Raw genomic sequence first — 20,905 nt, 5'->3', positions numbered from 1 at the left:
CGGGAGATCACTCAACACTCGGCCGAAGGTGTATATTTTAGTGAATCACTCGAGAGCGGCACGGAACTTACGTCTTTCCATAGGCTTGCCAAACAATCAATCCTCCTCCTTTTTAACTTTTTACCTTTGTAAATATCAAGAGGACTTTTTGGGTGAAGGCTTGGGTTTAAAGGTGGGTGGTTGGTTAGTGGTTAGTAAAAAGGGCGAAAATCGTAGCAAGTGTCGGTTTTCGTAAAATACCTTGTTTTTAGTGACCTATTATTTTTGAAGTATTTCTCAAACAAGCTTTTTATAGCTTTTGTTTGTTTTTTTGACTTCATCATCATTTTTTTTTTCGTCACATAAAAAGGTGAGTTTACGAAAAAGCGAACTTGTTACTAAAAAAAATAAATAAAAAGGTTTTTGGTGGGTAAAAAGGGTTTTGGGGTAATGAAATGAAAGGTTTAGGCTCAAAAGGGTTTTCTAGGGGGATTTTGGGTAGGTAAAAAAAAAATGAAAAATAATGGTTTTGAAAGAAAAATGGTTAGTCCTAATGCCTCCATCATTTACTTACTTGGGTTTAAGTTGGTAAGGACCGGGAATGTATCGTCGTGGCAAGTTCTAGATTTGTAAGGACCGAGCGGCTATTCACACAAGAAACGAAAAATGAGCATTTAATCTAAATATGTGTATTTTTATGCTCAATAAAGGCTCAAAACTCACTTTTGTGGGAATGGGTTTTTAATGTGACCAAGCATATATAATCGAATTTTAAACTAGACTTGTTATGCCGTTTCATAATTTTCTTATGTTGGTTCCTTTTTTTTTTTTATCACGACGCTATCGGTTGTAAACTTGTAAAAATATAACCTTTTTTAGAACTTGTTCTTCCCAACTTAAACTAAGACAAGTAAAAAAAAAATAAAAAAAATGAAAAAGTTTTTGAAAAAATTTGGGGTGTTTAGCGGTTCCAATAGAGTTTTGTGTAAGGCTTGTGTTTAGGATTTTGCAAAATTTCAAGGTTTTAGCATCCCCCCACACTTAAATTACACATTGTCCTCAATGTGTCCAAAAATAATATTTTTGGTTGATTAGAATGTATAAAAGTATGTTAAAAAGCAAAGGTTTATGTTACTGGCAGTCTAGACACGGCCCCGTGTTCAGCGGACACGGCCCCGTGGTGAACTGCCAGTAACGATAACTTACTGAAGGTGGACACGGGGGCGTGTCGGGTGAACACGGCCACGTGTCGGGCAAAAATTGCAGGTCACTAGCCAAACAACAGATCTGGGAGATGGACACGGGGGCGTGTCGGCTGGACACGTCCCCGTGTGGACAGTCTGTTAGCCCGAAAAATAGGTTTTTCTCCCGGTTTCTCCATCCTGGGGCTGCAAGTGCTAATGTTTAGCACTCGAACCCTTGCATTGCACCTGTTTAATCATTCAATACCAACCAACCAAGCACAAACCATCCTAATTTACCATTGTCAAGCATTATCCAAACATAAACTAAAAACAAAATAAAGATAAAAAGTAGTTCGGGAAAGTAAATTGTTCGACAAATGGCACGCAGGCCATGAATTGTTTGATAGATAAGAAGGGCATCCAAACCTGTGGGCTCATCACCAGCCAGCCCGTTGTTCCTCCAAGCCTCCTACTCCATGTCTTCATCACTACCATCACCTCCGCCCCTTTGCCTCGCCATGTACTCCCGGATGCTACCGATATCATCTTGTATATCGTTGACGCTGCGCTCGATAGCTCCTACCCGGTGGTATGTGTTGTTGGCGAGGTTGTAGGTGTTCCTGGTGCACATAAGGTTTTCCTGCAAAAGATCATGTAAACTTTGAAAATTAGGAAAACCGCCTCCTTGAGAGGAGGATTGACCCGGATCGCCTTGGGGTGGGTATTGAAAATGTGGAGGTGGTGCATGAAGAACTAGAGCCTCCTGCGGGTTCCATGCGTAGCCTTGCGTCCTCTGAAAGCTCACCGTCCCGTCCTCCGCTTCATAAAGCAAGTTCATGGCTCGGCAAATATGATAATCGACCCGTCCTGACCATGGACTCCTTTCGAAGGACCTTGGGATATTTGTGAAGTGCTTGAAAAGACGGTACACCCATCCCCCGAAGAAGATTGGTGTAGGAGCAGAGGCAAGGCGGTTCAAGTGCATGTTTCGCAGTAGGAAGTAGGAACATCGAGGGGCTTCTGGTTGTGAATGCAGTGAAGGACAACCAAATCTTTCAACCCAACAACGCCACTACTGTCATGGCGTTGGTTCAGCGAGTACGTGAGGAGCCTGTGGATGTAGCGGTATAACGGGTCCCTCAGTTTGGTGCTTTTGGTGCTGCTTGGGTTGTAGATTCCTTCACCTATTTGAGCCCATGCGGCTTGGCGTTCGGTCGCATCCAAGTCTCGCAATCCCCCGGTATTCTCTTCATTCCCTGCTTCTTTATAACAACCCTCGGTAAAACAGACATCCTCATAATAATTCCGACACCCTAATATATATCTTTAAATGTATCTATGTGTCTTTATATCACTACAAGAAAATAAAGCTAATGCAACCCTAAGAAAGTGTTGCATTAGGCCTGGAAAAGGTTGCCTTAGGCCTAATGCAACCTTTTATCAAGGGCTGCATTAGGTGAAGTTGCATTAGACCTAATGTAACCTTTTTATTAGATAATGCAACTTTTTTTTAAAGAGTTGCATTTACTATTCAAATGCAACCTTTTTGTGATGCAACCTTTTTACATTGCTAATGCAACTTTTCTGATACTCAAGTGCAACCTTTATTACCTCATATGCAACATTTGCTACACTAAAATGCAACCTTAGTTAAACTCAAATGCAACCTTTTTAAAGTCAAATGCAACTCTATAGCATTATTATTTGAAATACTAAAATTTCAATTAGTATGCACTAGTATTTTAAAAACACCAACATAATAATAACATAATTATATAAGATAATCTTATATCGTAATATAACATGTGTCCAAAATCAAAAGAACAATGTAATCATAATAAAGTTGTGAAGTACAATGATAAAAAGTAACGAAAACCTCCTAATCATCTCTAAGATCCTATAATACTCCATTAGGTAGCTTTTCCATAATACTTCGCATCGTAACTTCAAAGTTAGCTTGTTGTTTGTCATAATCTTTCTCATAGCTTCTAGCTTAGGTTTTTTTTTTTTTTCATGTGATGGCCCTTTCAACTTCTTTTCACATTGTTGTGTTCTTTCAACTTCAAGACTTGCGTTGAATGATTCCATAACCCCACCCGAAATTATGTATGATTCCACGCCACCATCCATTTTTTCATCATTATTTTAGATACACATCCGTCATAAATCAAAGGTAGCGGTCTGTAAAATCATCAACCAATACACTTCCATCTCCTGGAGGTTTGAAGTTCTTCAATTGTTCCTATAAAAGAAAATAAGAAAAGATTTTATAAAAACATCATCCAATAAACCATCAATACAAGTTGCTTGTTGTAAACAACGTAAAACAATAACAAGCAACTGACTTTTTAAAAGTCAACCCATATAGGATACGTCATACAAAATTCTCAAAACGAAAAACCAAAAAGAACTTACAAATCGCAGTGTCATCGTATGCTCACCCCTTGGTCCTTGTAGGAGCACCTTCAAACATTTTGGTTTAACTATGTAATTCCTTGTTTGAGTCATCATTTCTCTGCATTAATGGACATATATCAATAGAAGAATCAACATCTTGAACGGTAAAAAACACAAACCACGAGCAAAATAAAGGCGTATTACCATCTCTTCACTTCTTCGCGAATTCTAGCAAAATTTTTTGGGTCGGCTGTGTGCATGCTTTTTTGAGACATGCACATTTCCTTAACACGTGAACAACGATTCTGGATACACTTTAATATAAACGACTTAGCTAATAGAAAACTCTAAATAGAAAATATCAGTCATAAATAAATTGTCTAGAATATATTTGCAATCCTTTTTAATCCCAGATCTGGTATTCAAGTGGTATCCTTTTTGTTCTGTTGAAGTATAAATAGTATACTTTCCCATACTTGTTGACTTCACTTTGTACACTTTGATTTTTCTTGCATTTGTTTGCCATTAGAACTGCAAAAAAGATGTTGGTGCTGATGTGAAGAACAAATAAAAATTGTATGTAATGATCACTAAGCAAAGATAAAAAATCTGAGTTCCTCATCCGAGCACGGCCTCGAGATTGGATGAAGCTACAAACTGTTGTCGAAAGGTCGAATCTAATAACAAGATTGCAGCTCTGAACATCCAAACCTTCTTCAAGAATGGATGTTGCAACAATGATATTGACCTACAAAAAAGTCAACATTTGACTATCTGTCAATTTATGCTGCATGTGCATGCCACATTGCATCTGATTTGACCTTTAATAATTTTTTTACACACATTTCTTTCTAATTTTTACTTAGTTTTCTAAATTTACTTTTTTATTAATTTTGTTCCTGTAAGTATATATGCTTCTGACGTTTTATATAGGCTAAAATGAGGTTGGTTGCTACAATTTATAATAAAGTGTCAGTTGGTTTCTATTTCACGCCAAACCAAAAAGAAGTTCCAAAACTACAGGTGCGAAACTGCTCGTATTCGCGGGTTGACGTGTTTAACCCGACCCGAACCCAAAAATTTTAGACGAACCCGAAAATCGTCTCATATATATGAACTCAAACACGACCCGAATATTCACAGGCTGACCCAAACACGACCTGTTCGACCCATTTTTAATATAATATAAATGGTCAACCCGCCAACCCGACCGGGTTGACCCAAACCTGACCCGTTTAGCTAAACGGGTTTGCGGGTTCAACCTGAAACTGACCCGACCTGTTTAGACTAAACCCAACCCCGTGAATTTCGTGCAATCTGCCCAGTGTTTCATGACATTATAACATTAACAATGATATGAAAAATATAAAGACATACAGTGCCTTTGCGAAACTCATCAACGATCTTAGTTTGAGCACCACGGCTCTGTGACTGCATCACAGAGTGATTGCCAGCTGTATAGCTCACACAACAAGGTTTTGAGTACAATTGCTGAAATCACCCTCTCAACAAAGATTATGCATCTCATGTCATTGACATGCCTACAAAAAAGTCCATTTTTTACAAAATAGTTTTGAACTCAAACTAAGAATAAAACACGAAATGCACAATTTAGCACAAACCTATATTCAGCAAGTGATTCAATTAAACACACAACTTTTGTTGTAAGGAAGCCATGGCTCAGCACACTTTCTTTATTTATATGATGAACCAACCAGCCTAGACATCAACAAATTTAGAAGTTAAAATGTTAAATACTAATTATGTTGTACAAAATTTTCAAATAAACAAGGTTTTAATTTACCAGGAGGTATGTAAGATGAGTGAGTGTTGTGGACGTCTTTACAGAAATCTCTAGCAATCGCCTCACCACGAACATCAGGCGTCCACCAAGTGTAAAGATCATTGGTTCACATGAATGGGCTTCTACTGCCTGTATAATGAATAAATATACTTTTGCTTGATTACATGCTTAACTATATGGATTAAAAGTTACAAGTATCATCAGATTTCTTCTACATGTACGTGAAAACCATGCTTCAAGAGTTGATCACTCGGTTAAAAACTATGCAGTTAATATCGGTGATATATCACCGATATATCGGTTATCAGTCCGCATGTAAAATATCGGTGTCAAATATCAGTACCGATATTATCGGCGATATTGACCGATATATCACCGATTTTCATGATATGAGTGCCTTTCTTCTTAGTTCTACCATTCGTCATTCTTCTTATTGCTGCTATTAGTATTTTAAGTCTTAATTGTTAATAGTTAGTGTTAAATGTTAAGTCTTTTATGTCTTAATAAGTTCCTACTTGCTACAATTGTTAGTGTTTTGCAAATTGCAAAAGGTTATTTTGTTAATGGTAGGAGAGTATACTGAATTGTTAGTGTTAAATTGACATACATATATATATATATATATATATATATATATATATATATATATATATATATATATATATATATATAAATTCTATATGATATTAAAAGTACCAATATCCCACCGCGATAACCTATATCTCAAATATCGGTCCTTGACCGATATCCTATTTTTTACTGTATTAACTGCATAGATTAAAAGTAGAAGTACAAAAAAATAACATACCTTTGCTGCTAACCAAATGCCAAGCTCATATAAGCAGAACTCAAACTGTTTAGATAACTTCAACAATTTGTTTGTTGCATTTTCTTTCGAAGAGTCCAAAAGGGTTGAATTTCTTATGGCCAAAAGATACTGGAGGATGAAACTCATATTTGTCAGATATTTAATATATTATCTAACTTTTTTTTTAAAATATATCAACTTTCAAGTGGGAGATATCGAAGAAGATCAAAATTACCTTTTCCCTTAGAATCAACAATGTATTTTTTATTTCCTCAAACGTACACGGGATTTCCATTTCCTTGTAGAATGTATACTTTGCGTTGGAGAATGGAATGTGTGCAGCTAGTACAGATTCACTTTTACATGTATAAACCTTCATACAAAGGAACAGTACGTGTGTTATTATTATCAGAATAAGCTTGAACAAAGGTATTATATACAATACAATGGAAGGTATGAGCATTTGAAAAGTTTGAATTATATACAATACAATGGAAGGTATGACCCACCACAAAACAGATAAAGAGTAACAAGAATGACAGTACATATCTTTTGCAGCGTCAGTAGAATCAAAACCATCACTCGTATTGTCCATTCGTTGCACACAAGCGCATAGTCGCATATTGTTGATCAATTGAACACAATCATTTTATTTTTACTGACCTAGGGTTGAAGGTGGGTTGAAACTGCGATTGAATTGCTCTTAACCCTTCTATCCATCTAAGGAAACTAGGTCTTCCCTTCAATCACTAGCGATTGAACCACTCCTCTGTTCGGTCTTCCTTTGGGTCACCAGAAATTAGGTCAGTATTACGATCTGCAGACAAAAAGAACATAAATATGGTATAAATTGTAATGAAAGATAAGAGTAAGCAAGCAGCCAAAGCACAGAAGTTTCCAGATTCCAATCAGTGAAAATTATTTGATCAATAAATATAAGTCAAAACAAATGAAATGTTACAAGAACTTACCCTGTTCTTACTACAAATGATACACTACCAAATCATCAAATTCAATGTACCATCAGAGAGATTCTCTGGCTTTGCCACAGAACTCTAGTTCACAAAATTTAAATCAAACCCAAGTCCCCAAACCGATCATTAATCACACACATGACTCAGTTACAAACAACAAATCTATAACAGAATGCACCCATATTACAAAATTAGAATGTAACTCGATGATGAGTGATATACCTTAAGTTAGTGTTTCTTCTGTAAAAGATATTATAAATCCTCCTACATAAGATATCCCCTCCAACACACATATGCCCCAAAAAAAATTCAAAATTCAATGTTTTAATTAAAACCCTAATTGTGATTGAAGCAAAACTGGTCGAAGAGAAACCAATATACCTTCTGGGGCTGAAGTGAAGCGAAGAGGAGTTGAGTGAGAAGGTATGAGCGGCGATGACAGATCATCTGGTGGTGCAATTGTGGTTCGTCGGTCACTTAGTTGCGATTCATTAGGGGCGTAGTAGTGGGAATCGATAAGAGGAGACGATCTAGCAGTTTCAGCGAAAGAATAGCGATTGGGGTGGGTAATGGGAGAGATGAATGTTCATTGTGAAATCTTAGAGGGAATCTAAAATTTTGGGGCAACTATTTAGATTTTGGGTGGGAAATTAAATTAAAATAATTATAAAATGTGATTGTATAATGATGATATATAGTTATAACTATCGAAAAAATTAATAAATAATTTATATTCTCGTAAGTTCCAAGTAAGTTCCAATTGTATACTTTATTATTAGAAGTTTCAACCAAACTCACCATGATTGACAATATTTAAGTATGATTAAACTTGTTTGATCACGATTAACATTTTTAACCAAATTAGACCATGGTAATGATAATATTTAAGTTGCTCGGTGTGGGATAAAGCCCCTCGCCACATCACCCAATGGCGTCTCAAACCATCTCCTAGGTGTCATTGAAGGGCGTCATTGTATGCTCGCCAGTCCTTTAGCAGACGTGAGAGGAAAAAAAGAAGGGGACCCACTTGCATAACCAACAAGATTTCTTTTTTATTATTTTATTTTTTACATAGTTTAAGGTGGATTTATCCCATACGCAACCTTTAGCACTAGAGCTGCATCTAAACTTGAACAATGTAACTTTTCTAACAAAAGTTACAAATTCCAATAAAATATGCAACTTTTCAAGAAAAAGTTGCAATTTTAAGTAAATTTTGCAACTTTTGAATCAAAAGGTTGCAATTTTGATAAAATTTTGCAACTTTTTATTAAAAAGGTTACATTAGACCTTTTAATGCAACCTTTATGTTGAACTATGTTGCATTAGAGTCAAATGCAACATTATTGAAAAGAGTTGCATCTAAAAAGTTGCATTAGGCTCATTTTCTAGTAGTGTATGTACCCCGTATGTGAAAACCAAGCCCCAAAATAGATTATATTATATAAAATAAATAAAAAACAAAAATTAGTAAGCTGAGGCGGGCCGCGTAGGGCCTCACCTCAAGTTAACGCGGGCCGCGAGAGTGTTTAACCAGACTTTTCCTAAAACACAAGTTGATGCGGGCCGCGTACATGGTGGGTTAAGTCCATGCGGGCCGCGAGTGTCCGGAATTGTGGCGTGACCCGGTGCGGCCACGTGTCCAACTCGTGTCAACCCTAGATGATGACCGGAACAAGCTATACGTTGACTTTGGGTCAACGCAGGCCGCGTAAGGCCTGGCCAAACTCCACGCGGGCCGCGTGGGAACGCGATTTCACAACTATAAATAGAGGGCAACGGCCTTCAGTCCATCTCGCTCACTTTCTTTCTTTCTTTCTAAATTTCTGAAGTAGTATACACTATACCCGGGCATTATACCCCCTAAAATAGCGAGGTTCTGCTACGATGTAAGTATTATAACCCCTGGAGACGTATTAGATACGCTGCCCGATTGATCTAGGGTTCCGTAACGGCTGTCGTGGTTCTGCCCGACGTAGTCGTTGGAATGCCGTCTCGGGGAGGGTATTACTAATGTTAAAATGGGTTATTATACTAACACACGTGTATTTGTGTAATTTATAGATTATCTCCAGGAAACCCTTACGAAAAACCTAAAACACCAATGTGAGTGATCCTTCTTTTTATGTACTCATTTTTGTGAGTAATCTCCTTTTTGTTAAATGTTTTTACAAAACCTCACTTAATTAAATATATACAAAGCAGTTTTTGAGTATTTGTAAAGAATACAATTATAGTGGGTATGTTGGGGTTTTGTATACAAAATTGGTTACTGGCGTGGTAACATTCCATAAGTTGAGTATGACCGTACCACTGATGTTAATTGTGATGTCTTGGATACAAATGTAATTGCGGATGTGCCCTCAATACTGCAAATTGGTTTTTACTTAAACTTGATTAAACTGGGATTCACTCACCAGTATTTCCCACTGACAAAATGTTTTTAAAACGCGTTTCAGGTAACAAAATGTGAAAGCCAAATAGAAGCCAGCTGGACAGCACTGAAGGCTTGGAAAAGTGGCAATAAAGTTACCTAAGAATAAAATGGATGTTTTTATTCAAATAAATAGGATGTATTCCTATGAAACGTGTGTATTGAAAACTTGAGTTTTTACCCATATGTTTAATGTTATAAACATGGTGGTTTACTCTGATTAAAATATTTCCTAACTACGGTCCTGATGAAAATTTCCGCTGCCAAATTGAATAAATAAATGTGATACCACCGAAACTGGCTCACGGCCGCCCGTTCCCGGGAGATAGGGATCGGGGGCTGTGACAGAAGGTGGTATCAGAGCTATGCCACTGATTCAGCCACAGAAGTGTTCCGCTGACATCAAAATTCAAAGTGTTAGGAAATAAATTATGGAAATACGTGTATAATTGTATTTCTTGCTATGTGTTATCTGACTATTTGTTAGTTTACAGTATGAGCGACCAAGGACCTTCTGACGCCTATCGTCAACTGTCTGGTTCGCCTAAGAGCGAAGGCACCTCCTCTTCTCAGCCTGCCCTCTCAGGGTATTCTGCTGACACAGAAGAAGGGATCTTTGTGTTTAAGGCTCAGTCTGAAGAGCCATTTCCTCAGAAAAAGAGGGGATGGTTCAGTAGGGGAGCGCACGAGCGTAGGAAAAGAATGAAAAAGTTGCAGGAACAGCGAGTGTTAGCCGCAGCAAAAAGAGAAACTGATGCTTATAATCAGGATATGCTCAATAGGGGTATCGCTAATATCCATATTTTAGCAACCACTGCTGCTGACCCAAACCTGGAACAAATGCTAGCACTACAACCACAAAATCCTGATCAACCCATGGAAATAGAAAACCAGATAGAAATGCCTGATTTCAACCCGGAGGAGATACCTAGGGTACCTGCACCTGATCCTCTAGACCCAAACAATTACGACCCCTGGTGGGACGATGTTAGGGACTACGTGCAACAAAACCCAATACAGGAAAATGTGCCAATACCCAACTTAGGAGCTTATCCAGGGTTAGATCCTCAAGATCCCTACAACATTAGTGATGCATACGTTAGGGAAATTTTAGAAAATCCATACCCGTACCAAGCCCCTATGCCTCCGTATCAGGAACCCGTACCTCAGTTTCCAAACCCAGTCCTAGAACCTGCACCCCCAATGAGTGCAGAAAATGTCCAGGAACTTAGGACTTTTGGGGAGGAAATTTTAGAAAGCAGTGATAGAATGCGACAGGTGGGAGAACGCCTCGTATGGAAATACGATGAGCGTAATATGGATTTTTGGATGAATCCATATCAGTGAAGGTGATGGTAGAAACAGTAATAATAATAATATAATAATATATGTGTGTATGTGTTAAAAAAAAAAAAAAACTACGGATGCATACTATATAAAAAGAGTAAAAGTCGCAATGCTCGACGCTTTTGGTTAAAAAGTGCGTGTCATGTGATTGGCTATATATAAATATTAATTGTGATATTAATATTTGGTAAATGTCTAAAATTCAGATGGCCGACGCGGGAAATCAAGAAAATCTGAATAACGATAACCAGAGTAACATTAACGTGGTTAATGAGAATTCGGACAATAATAACAACGGAAATCAAATGGATAATAGTGCCGTTCAGCATATTGTGGCACAGGGAATTATAGATGCGATGCCATTTATTATTCAAACAGTTCAGGAAGCGAATAATAAAAGTAAGCATAGCAGTAAGCGACCAACTGAACCCGAAAACAGCGTGAACAATGGACCCATACTTCAAGCGCCCGTTCCCAAAAGAAGAAGAACCATGCCACATGGTTGTTCTTACAAGGAATTCTGGTCCTGTAAACCAATAGAATTCTCGGGCAATGAAGGACCCATTGCAGCTTTACGCTGGATAGAGAAAACTGAGGCAGTTCTGAAAATAAGCAAGTGTGCTGAAGAAGATAAAATACTGTTTGCTTCAAATCTGTTTAAAAATGCAGCCTTAGAATGGTGGAACACTATCCTCCAATCCAGAGGAAGTGATAGGATTTATAATATGGAATGGGAGGAATTTAAGAATATGGTAGAAAGGAAATTCTGCCCTCCCAATGAAAAAGAACAGATAACAAATAAGTTTCTGAATCTAAGAATGACCGGGGTAGATAGTAAGGGTTACACTACCACATTCTTTGAATATGCTAGGATAGTACCTACCCTTGCATCACCTGAACCAGTGTTAATCTCCCGTTACATCTGGGGATTAATTGGAGAAATTAGACATGTAGTCAAGGCAGCTAGACCCCAAACCATAGAGGAAGCTGTAGAACTAGCTAATACCTTGACAGATGAGTTAATCCGTACTAGAGAAGAAGATCAGAGGAGAAACCTAACCCAAAGGCTTACTCAAGAATTCCGTTCTGGGAATTCCAATCGTAGGAATGTAGGTTCTACCTCTGCACCCTACTGCAAAGCCTGCAGAAAGAAGCATTCTGGAAAATGCTCTACTTACTGTAATTTTTGCAAGGCCCCAGGACACAAGGAAGAGAATTGCAAGAAGAAATCCAGTAATGGAATGTGTTTCAATTGTGGAGAAAAAGGTCACATTAGGACAAACTGTCCGAAATTGGCTCCAGCTGCAACCAACAAAAATCCTAAAAATGCCAGAGCATTCGTGCTAACTACAGAGGAAGCCAGGATGATTCCAGACGTAATTGCTGGTACGTTTTTAGTTAATGATATTTTTGCTAAAGTATTATTTGACTCTGGTGCAAACCAAAGTTTTATTAATACTTCGTTTTGCAAACTCCTAAATCAATCATTAACTAAACTACCACAAGAATGTCTAGTGGAAACCGCAAATGGAGAAACTGTTAAGATTTCTGAAATCTTGCAGGGGGCAAGAATAGAAATTTTTAATCAAAAATTTATGGCAAACCTTTACCCGATGAATCTGGTTGGATTTGATGTAGTATTAGGAATGGATTGGTTAATAGCCAATAAAGCCAGTATTTTATGTGATCAAAAGACAATTCAATTAAATTCACCAAGAGGTGAAAAGATCTCAATTAAAGGAGATAAACCTTTTAGATCCACTAAATTCATCTCTGTGATGAAAACTGCAAGTTGTATAAGAAAAGGATCTATAGTGTATTTGATTTCAATAATCACTAACACTAAAGGAAAAGAAGTAAAAGATATCCCAGTAGTATCCCAATTTTCAGATATCTTTCCAGAAGAATTGCCAGGACTACCGCCAGACAGGGAAGTTGAATTCAGAATTCATCTGCTACCAGGAACAGCACCAATTGCCAAAGCACCTTACCGTTTAGCACCCGCGGAAATGCAAGAACTGAAGAAACAACTAGACGAGTTGTTGGAAAAGGGATTCATACAGCCAAGCTCATCGCCATGGGGAGCGCCGATTTTATTTGTTAAAAAGAAGGACGGATCAATGCGTATGTGCATTGACTACCGTGAATTGAACAAAGTCACGATTAAGAATCGGTACCCATTACCGAGGATTGATGATTTGTTTGATCAACTTCAAGGAGCTCGATTTTTCTCTAAAATCGATTTAAGATCAGGATATCATCAATTAAAGGTACAGGAAGAGGATATTCCTAAAACCGCATTCAGAACAAGGTATGGTCATTATGAATTTACTGTCATGCCATTTGGTCTAACCAATGCCCCAGCCGCATTTATGGACATGATAAACCGAATATGTAAGCCATATTTGGATAAATTCCTAATTGTCTTCATAGATGATATTCTAATTTACTCTAAAAGTAAAGATGAGCATGCAAAGCACTTGCACTTACTTTTAAGTTTATTGAGAAAAGAGAAGCTTTATGCTAAGTTTTCAAAGTGTGAGTTTTGGTTAGAACAAGTACAATTCCTCGGACATTTAGTTAACCATGAAGGAATTCATGTAGATCCAACGAAAATCGAGGCAATTACCAAATGGAAAACCCCAGAATCACCAACCGAGGTTAGAAGTTTCTTAGGATTGGCCGGTTATTATAGAAGATTTATTCGAGATTTTTCTAGAATAGCCATTCCTTTAACTAAGTTAACCTGTAAATCTGTTAAGTTTGAATGGGGACCAAAACAAGAAGAAGCCTTTAGAATCCTTAAGCAAAGACTAACCCATACACCCATACTAACATTACCAGAAGGAACTGAAGACTTTGTAGTCTTTTGTGACGCTTCTAAATTAGGTTATGGATGCGTATTAATGCAACGCCAAAAGGTTATAGCTTATGCATCTAGACAGCTTAAGAGTCATGAAGGAAATTATTCGACCCATGATTTGGAATTAGGAGCCATAATTTTTGCCCTTAAGATTTGGAGACATTATCTTTATGGTAGTAAGTTTACCATATTCACAGATCATAAGAGTTTAAGATATGTCTTCGGGCAAAAAGAATTGAATATGAGACAGAGACGCTGGATGGAATTACTTAGTGACTATGATTGTGATATCCAGTATCATGCAGGAAAAGCCAATGTGGTGGCTGATGCTTTAAGTCGAAAATATCACGAAAAGCCAAAAAGGGTACGTTCTCTTAAATTAAATCTGCAAATAGATTTAAACGAACAGATTAGAAAAGCACAAGAATCAGTAATCAAAGGGGATACTGAAAAGTTAAAAGGAATGATTAAGGAATTAGAACAAGGAACAGATGGAATTTGGAGGTTCCATAAAAAGAGAATGTGGATACCTAAATTAGGAAATTTACGTCACCGTATATTAGAAGAAGCTCATAAGTCTAAATATACGATGCATCCAGGAAGTGATAAAATGTCCCAGGATTTAAGGAAAAATTTCTGGTGGATAGGAATGAAAAAGGAGATAGCAGCTTGTGTTTCTAAATGTTTAACTTGCTCACAAGTTAAAGCTGAACATCAGAAACCCTCAGGTTTGTTACAGCAATTAGAAATACCAGTTTGGAAGTGGGAATTGATAACAATGGATTTTGTTACCAAATTGCCTAAAACAAGGAAAGGTAATGATACAATCTGGGTGATTGTAGATAGATTAACCAAATCAGCTCATTTCTTACCAATGAAGGAAACCTTTAGCATGGAACAATTAGCCAAATTGTATGTAAATGAAATCGTTTCTTTACATGGCATTCCTTTATCAATTGTTTCCGATAGAGATAGCCGTTTTACTTCTCATTTTTGGTCAAGTTTCCAAAGAGCAATGGGAACCAGGTTAAATCTAAGCACAGCTTATCATCCTCAAACGGACGGACAAAGCGAAAGGACAATTCAGACAATGGAGGACATGCTTAGAGCTTGTGTAATTGATTTTGGAGGTAATTGGGACGAACACTTACCTTTAATAGAATTTTCTTATAATAACAGTTATCACACAAGTATCAATGCTGCACCATTCGAAGCACTTTATGGACGAAAGTGCAGAACCCCAGTCTGTTGGGCAGAAATTGGGGAAAAACAATTATCTGGACCTGAGATAGTACAAGAAACAACTGATAAAATCATTCAAGTCAAGGAACGACTGAAAACAGCACGTGATCGCCAAAAGAGCTATGCTGATAACAGACGCAAACCATTAGAATTTCAAGTGGGAGATAAAGTGTTATTGAAAGTCTCTCCCTGGAAAGGAGTGGTAAGATTCATCAAAAGAGGAAAGCTTAGTCCCAGATATATTGGACCTTTCAAAATTCTTAAAAGAATAGGACCTGTAGCCTATCAGCTACAACTGCCAGAAGAAATGGCAGAAATACATGATGTGTTTCATGTATCCAATCTTAAAAAGTGTTTAGCTGATGAATCACTCGTAGTACCTCTTAAGGATATAGAGGTTAATGAGCAACTCAAGTTTGTGGAGAAGCCTCTACAAATTGAAGATAGTAAAGTTAAAAATCTCAAGCATAAGAGATTGGTTCTGGTCAAAGTAAAGTAGGAATCCAAAAGAGGACCCGAGTACACGTGGGAGCTTGAATCCGAAATGCAAAAGAAATATCCACACTTGTTCCAGTAGATCTCGAGGACGAGCTCTAAAACAAGGTGGGGAGGATATAACAACCCTCGGTAAAACAGACATCCTCATAATAATTCCGACACCCTAATATATATCTTTAAATGTATCTATGTGTCTTTATATGTACCCCGTATGTGAAAACCAAGCCCCAAAATAGATTATATTATATAAAATAAATAAAAAACAAAAATTAGTAAGCTGAGGCGGGCCGCGTAGGGCCTCACCTCAAGTTAACGCGGGCCGCGAGAGTGTTTAACCAGACTTTTCCTAAAACACAAGTTGATGCGGGCCGCGTACATGGTGGGTTAAGTCCATGCGGGCCGCGAGTGTCCGGAATTGTGGCGTGACCCGGTGCGGCCACGTGTCCAACTCGTGTCAACCCTAGATGATGACCGGAACAAGCTATACGTTGACTTTGGGTCAACGCAGGCCGCGTAAGGCCTGGCCAAACTCCACGCGGGCCGCGTGGGAACGCGATTTCACAACTATAAATAGAGGGCAACGGCCTTCAGTCCATCTCGCTCACTTTCTTTCTTTCTTTCTAAATTTCTGAAGTAGTATACACTATACCCGGGCATTATACCCCCTAAAATAGCGAGGTTCTGCTACGATGTAAGTATTATAACCCCTGGAGACGTATTAGATACGCTGCCCGATTGATCTAGGGTTCCGTAACGGCTGTCGTGGTTCTGCCCGACGTAGTCGTTGGAATGCCGTCTCGGGGAGGGTATTACTAATGTTAAAATGGGTTATTATACTAACACACGTGTATTTGTGTAATTTATAGATTATCTCCAGGAAACCCTTACGAAAAACCTAAAACAGCAATGTGAGTGATCCTTCTTTTTATGTACTCATTTTTGTGAGTAATCTCCTTTTTGTTAAATGTTTTTACAAAACCTCACTTAATTAAATATATACAAAGCAGTTTTTGAGTATTTGTAAAGAATACAATTATAGTGGGTATGTTGGGGTTTTGTATACAAAATTGGTTACTGGCGTGGTAACATTCCATAAGTTGAGTATGACCGTACCACTGATGTTAATTGTGATGTCTTGGATACAAATGTAATTGCGGATGTGCCCTCAATACTGCAAATTGGTTTTTACTTAAACTTGATTAAACTGGGATTCACTCACCAGTATTTCCCACTGACAAAATGTTTTTAAAACGCGTTTCAGGTAACAAAATGTGAAAGCCAAATAGAAGCCAGCTGGACAGCACTGAAGGCTTGGAAAAGTGGCAATAAAGTTACCTAAGAATAAAATGGATGTTTTTATTCAAATAAATAGGATGTATTCCTATGAAACGTGTGTATTGAAAACTTGAGTTTTTACCCATATGTTTAATGTTATAAACATGGTGGTTTACTCTGATTAAAATATTTCCTAACTACGGTCCTGATGAAAATTTCCGCTGCCAAATTGAATAAATAAATGTGATACCACCGAAACTGGCTCACGGCCGCCCGTTCCCGGGAGATAGGGATCGGGGGCTGTGACATTCTTCATCCTTGTATAGCCCAATGATGGCTCCAAACTGCGCCATGGAGGTTCTATAGGTGGTCCCTCCACATCGAAATTCAACCGCCTCGTGATCAAACGGTTCGCATCTCGAGTTGAAAATGAAGGTGCTATAAAACTCCATCGTACATTGATGGACCGACCGTAGTCGGGTGGTCAATGCGGCATGCAGTGGACCCCTCACAATGTTGTTGAAGCGGTCAAGTTGGTTCACCATGGTTAGCAAATCAGTACACGCCCGCCTTGGGTACTCTTCCGGTCGTGTTTGTAGAACCTCGTACCGTGCCCTAGCATCCAGTTCATTTGCGCCAAACCTTGTGAATTTCGACATCTGAAAAGAATACATAAAAAGTTAGTACGAAACAAGGAAAATCAGAGTGAAACTGCAAACAGTGGGCTGGACACGGCCCCGTGTTCAGCGGACACGGCCCCGTGTCCAGGCGTCTGTAACCCAAAAAATTTCATTTTTCGTCCCGGTTTCGAAAACCTGAAAATTTTTAGCCCAATAGTAGCGGTTTCCCCCGAAAATGAAACCCTAAGTGTCATTTTTTCCATAACAAACTGTTTACCCTTTCAATTTCGTGTTTTTCGGTTCAAGAACAAGGGTTTGGGGTTTTATTTGGAAATCGGACAAATCTATCAACAGTACTTGCCTAGTTACTTTCTACTACACTAATCTAAACTACTACTAACAAATTTCATCAAAAATTTTGAGTTCGATCCGGATGAACATGAAGAACCCTAGATTTTTCCCCAATTTTTGATGTTTTAACTACATGCAAGTAACTAATCTAACTACTAATGAAGATAGAATCATACCTTGACGTTGTTAGATTCGGTGGTGACGTAGAAAAACTGCAGAAAATCGCCTCGACCAGAGAGTTTTCGGCTAAACGGGGCGTGTGGAATGGTGTAACTGATAAGAAAAGAGGGTTTTATCCCGACAGTCGCCTCGACACGGCCCCGTGTCCAGCGGACACGGCCCCGTGCCGGGCGAAGTTTTTGAAAGATTTATTTTTTTATGTGCTCGTGTGCACGCCCCTTATTTCCGAAAAATGATTTACCGGTTTTTAAACGTACACTTACCTGTAACATGTCGGGTACGAGTTTATTCGTTAACCGTTTGAAGTGAGATCTCCTCTTCCTCATCCTCAATGGATCCTCGGTAGAGTTTCAGCCGTTGGCCATTGACTTTAAATGGTGTCCCATTTCGAGTTTTAATTTCGACTGCACCGTGTGGAAAAACATGGGTGACGGAAAAAGGTCCTGACCACCTAGATTTTAACTTACCAGGAAATAATCGAAGTCGTGAATTAAACAATAGAACTAGGTCTCCAACCCGAAATTCATTAGATTTAATATATTTATCATGCAAATTTTTCATTCTTTCCTTATAAATTTCGGAATTAGAATATGCATAATTCCTAAGTTCATCTAATTCGTTTATTTGACAAAATCGATTTTTACCGGCATTTTCCAAATCTAAGTTTACGTTTTTTATTGCCCAGTAGGCTTTGTGAGCTATTTCTACTGGCAAATGACAACTTTTTCCATAGACGAGTTTATATGGGGTTGTGCCTATAGTGGTTTTATAAGCAGTTCGAAAAGCCCATAAGGCGTCGTCTAATTTATCGGCCCATTCTTTTTTATTTATTCCTACGGTTTTTTCAAGTATTCGTTTTAAACCTCGATTAGTCACTTCGGCTTGCCCATTTGTTTGAGGATGATATGCTGTTGAGACCCGGTGATAGACCCCATACCTTGTTAATATTTTTTCGAGTTGATGATTGCAAAAATGGGTACCTCTATCACTTATCAAAGCCTTTGGTGTCCCGAAACGAGAGAACAGCTTTTTCAGAAATTTTACCACCACTCTCCCATCATTTGTTGGAAGAGCCTCGGCCTCTGCCCATTTAGACAAGTAATCGACTGCCACAAGTATATATTTGTTTCCCTTTGAAGGTGGGAAAGGTCCCATGAAATCGAGTCCCCACACATCAAAGATTTCACAGACGAGAATGCCATTTTGAGGCATTTCGTATTTGGAAGAAATATTACCTGATCTTTGGCATGCATCACATGTATTTACAAGATTTTGTGCATCCTTGTAAATGGTCGGCCAGTAAAATCCTGAATCAAATACCTTTCGTGCGGCGGTACTTGCGGCACCATGATGTCCTCCGTATGGACCTTCATGACAATGATGGAGAATTCTTCGTGCTTCATTACCATAGACACACCTTCGGATGAGCTGGTCAGCACACATTTTGAAAAGATAGGGGTCTTCCCAAAAGTAATGCTTTACATCAGCAAAGAATTTCTTTCTTTGATGATGTGGCCATCCTTTGGTGACTACACCGCTAGCTAAGAAATTAGCGTAGTCGGCATACCATGGTTCTTGTCTACTCTCTATCATTTCCAAGGATTCCGTGGGAAATTTTTCGTTGATTTGCTCGTCCCTGGTTGTCTCCAAAGCTGGGTCTTCTAAGCGTGAGAGATGATCTGCAGCAGTGTTTTCTGCTCCTCTTTTGTCCTTGATTTCAATGTCGAATTCTTGGAGGAGTAGAATCCATCTTATCAAACGGGGTTTTGCGTCTTGCTTCTTGAAGAGGTACCTGATGGCTGCATGGTCTGTATAGACTATTGTTTTAGAAAGAACAAGATAAGAACGAAATTTATCAAAAGCAAATACCACCGCTAGTAATTCTTTTTCTGTAGTTGTATAATTTTCTTGCGCATCATTAAGAGTTTTACTAGCATAATAAATTGGGTGGAAATGTTTTTCTTTTCGTTGTCCCAAGACTGCTCCAACAGAAAAGTCACTTGCATCGCACATGATTTCGAAAGGAAATTTCCAATCTGGCGCTATCATGATAGGTGCATTGACTAGCATTTCCTTGAGGGTTAGAAATGCTTGATTGCATTCCTTGTCAAAGATGAAGGGTGCATCTTTTTCAAGTAGTTTTGTTAGAGGCCTTAAAATTTTTGAAAAGTCTTTGATAAACCTTCTATAAAATCCGGCATGTCCTAGGAAACTTCTGATTGCTCGCACGGAGGATGGAGGAGGTAATCGAGAAATAGTCTCTATTTTTGCTCGATCAACTTCCATTCCTTCGCTTGAGATTTTGTGACCGAGTACTATTCCCTCTGTTACCATGAAATGGCATTTTTCCCAGTTAAGGGCGAGGTTAGTTTCCTCACATCGGGATAGCATTCGTTCAAGATTATCGAGGCATTGGTCATATGAGTCTCCAAAGATGGAAAAGTCATCCATGAAGACTTCCATTGTCTTTTCGATCATATCATGGAAAATGGCGACCATACAACGTTGGAATGTTGCAGGCGCATTACATAGACCGAATGGCATGCGTCGATATGCAAAAGTTCCGTAGGGACATGTGAAAGTTGTTTTCTCTTGGTCTTCCGGTGCTATCGGTATTTGAAAGTAACCTGAAAAACCATCTAAGAAACAATAAAATTTATGACCGGATAATCTTTCTAACATTTGATCAATGAAGGGTAAAGGAAAGTGGTCTTTCCTAGTTGCTTCATTTAATCTCCTATAATCTATACAGACTCTCCATCCTGTGACGGTTCTCGTTGGTATTAATTCATTTTTCTCGTTAGTTATTACCGTCATACCTCCTTTCTTTGGGACTACTTGAACGGGACTTACCCACGGGCTATCGGAGATAGGGTAGATTAGTCCGGCGTCGAGTAGCTTGATGACTTCATTCTTAACCACTTCTTGAACATTGGGGTTCACTCTTCG

The 20,905-nt window shown here is 38.4% G+C and overlaps 1 long non-coding RNA gene across 3 annotated transcripts; it reads right to left on the bottom strand.

Moving 5' to 3' along the window:
- Positions 1-2,920: 2,920 nt before the first annotated feature.
- LOC110942273 lies at positions 2,921-7,748 on the bottom strand. Of its 3 annotated transcripts, none has more exons than XR_002594712.2 (10): positions 7,528-7,748; positions 6,836-6,989; positions 6,408-6,545; positions 6,173-6,301; positions 5,365-5,493; positions 5,183-5,279; positions 4,938-5,101; positions 3,765-4,091; positions 3,579-3,678; positions 2,921-3,405 (listed from the first exon to the last, which is right to left on the bottom strand). It is a non-coding gene; the product is annotated as an uncharacterized LOC110942273 (long non-coding RNA). The 3 variants fall into 3 exon arrangements; XR_004871132.1 differs by having other exon boundaries at positions 3,765-3,865; XR_004871133.1 differs by having other exon boundaries at positions 6,836-6,954.
- Between the last annotated feature and the right edge of the window lie 13,157 nt (positions 7,749-20,905).

Source organism: Helianthus annuus, chromosome 11 (genome assembly GCF_002127325.2).
Source record: "Helianthus annuus cultivar XRQ/B chromosome 11, HanXRQr2.0-SUNRISE, whole genome shotgun sequence".
NCBI classification, from domain to species: Eukaryota; Viridiplantae; Streptophyta; class Magnoliopsida; order Asterales; family Asteraceae; genus Helianthus; species Helianthus annuus.
Note: the sequence above shows the minus strand (reverse complement) of the source record. Positions and strands in the feature narration are given on the sequence as shown.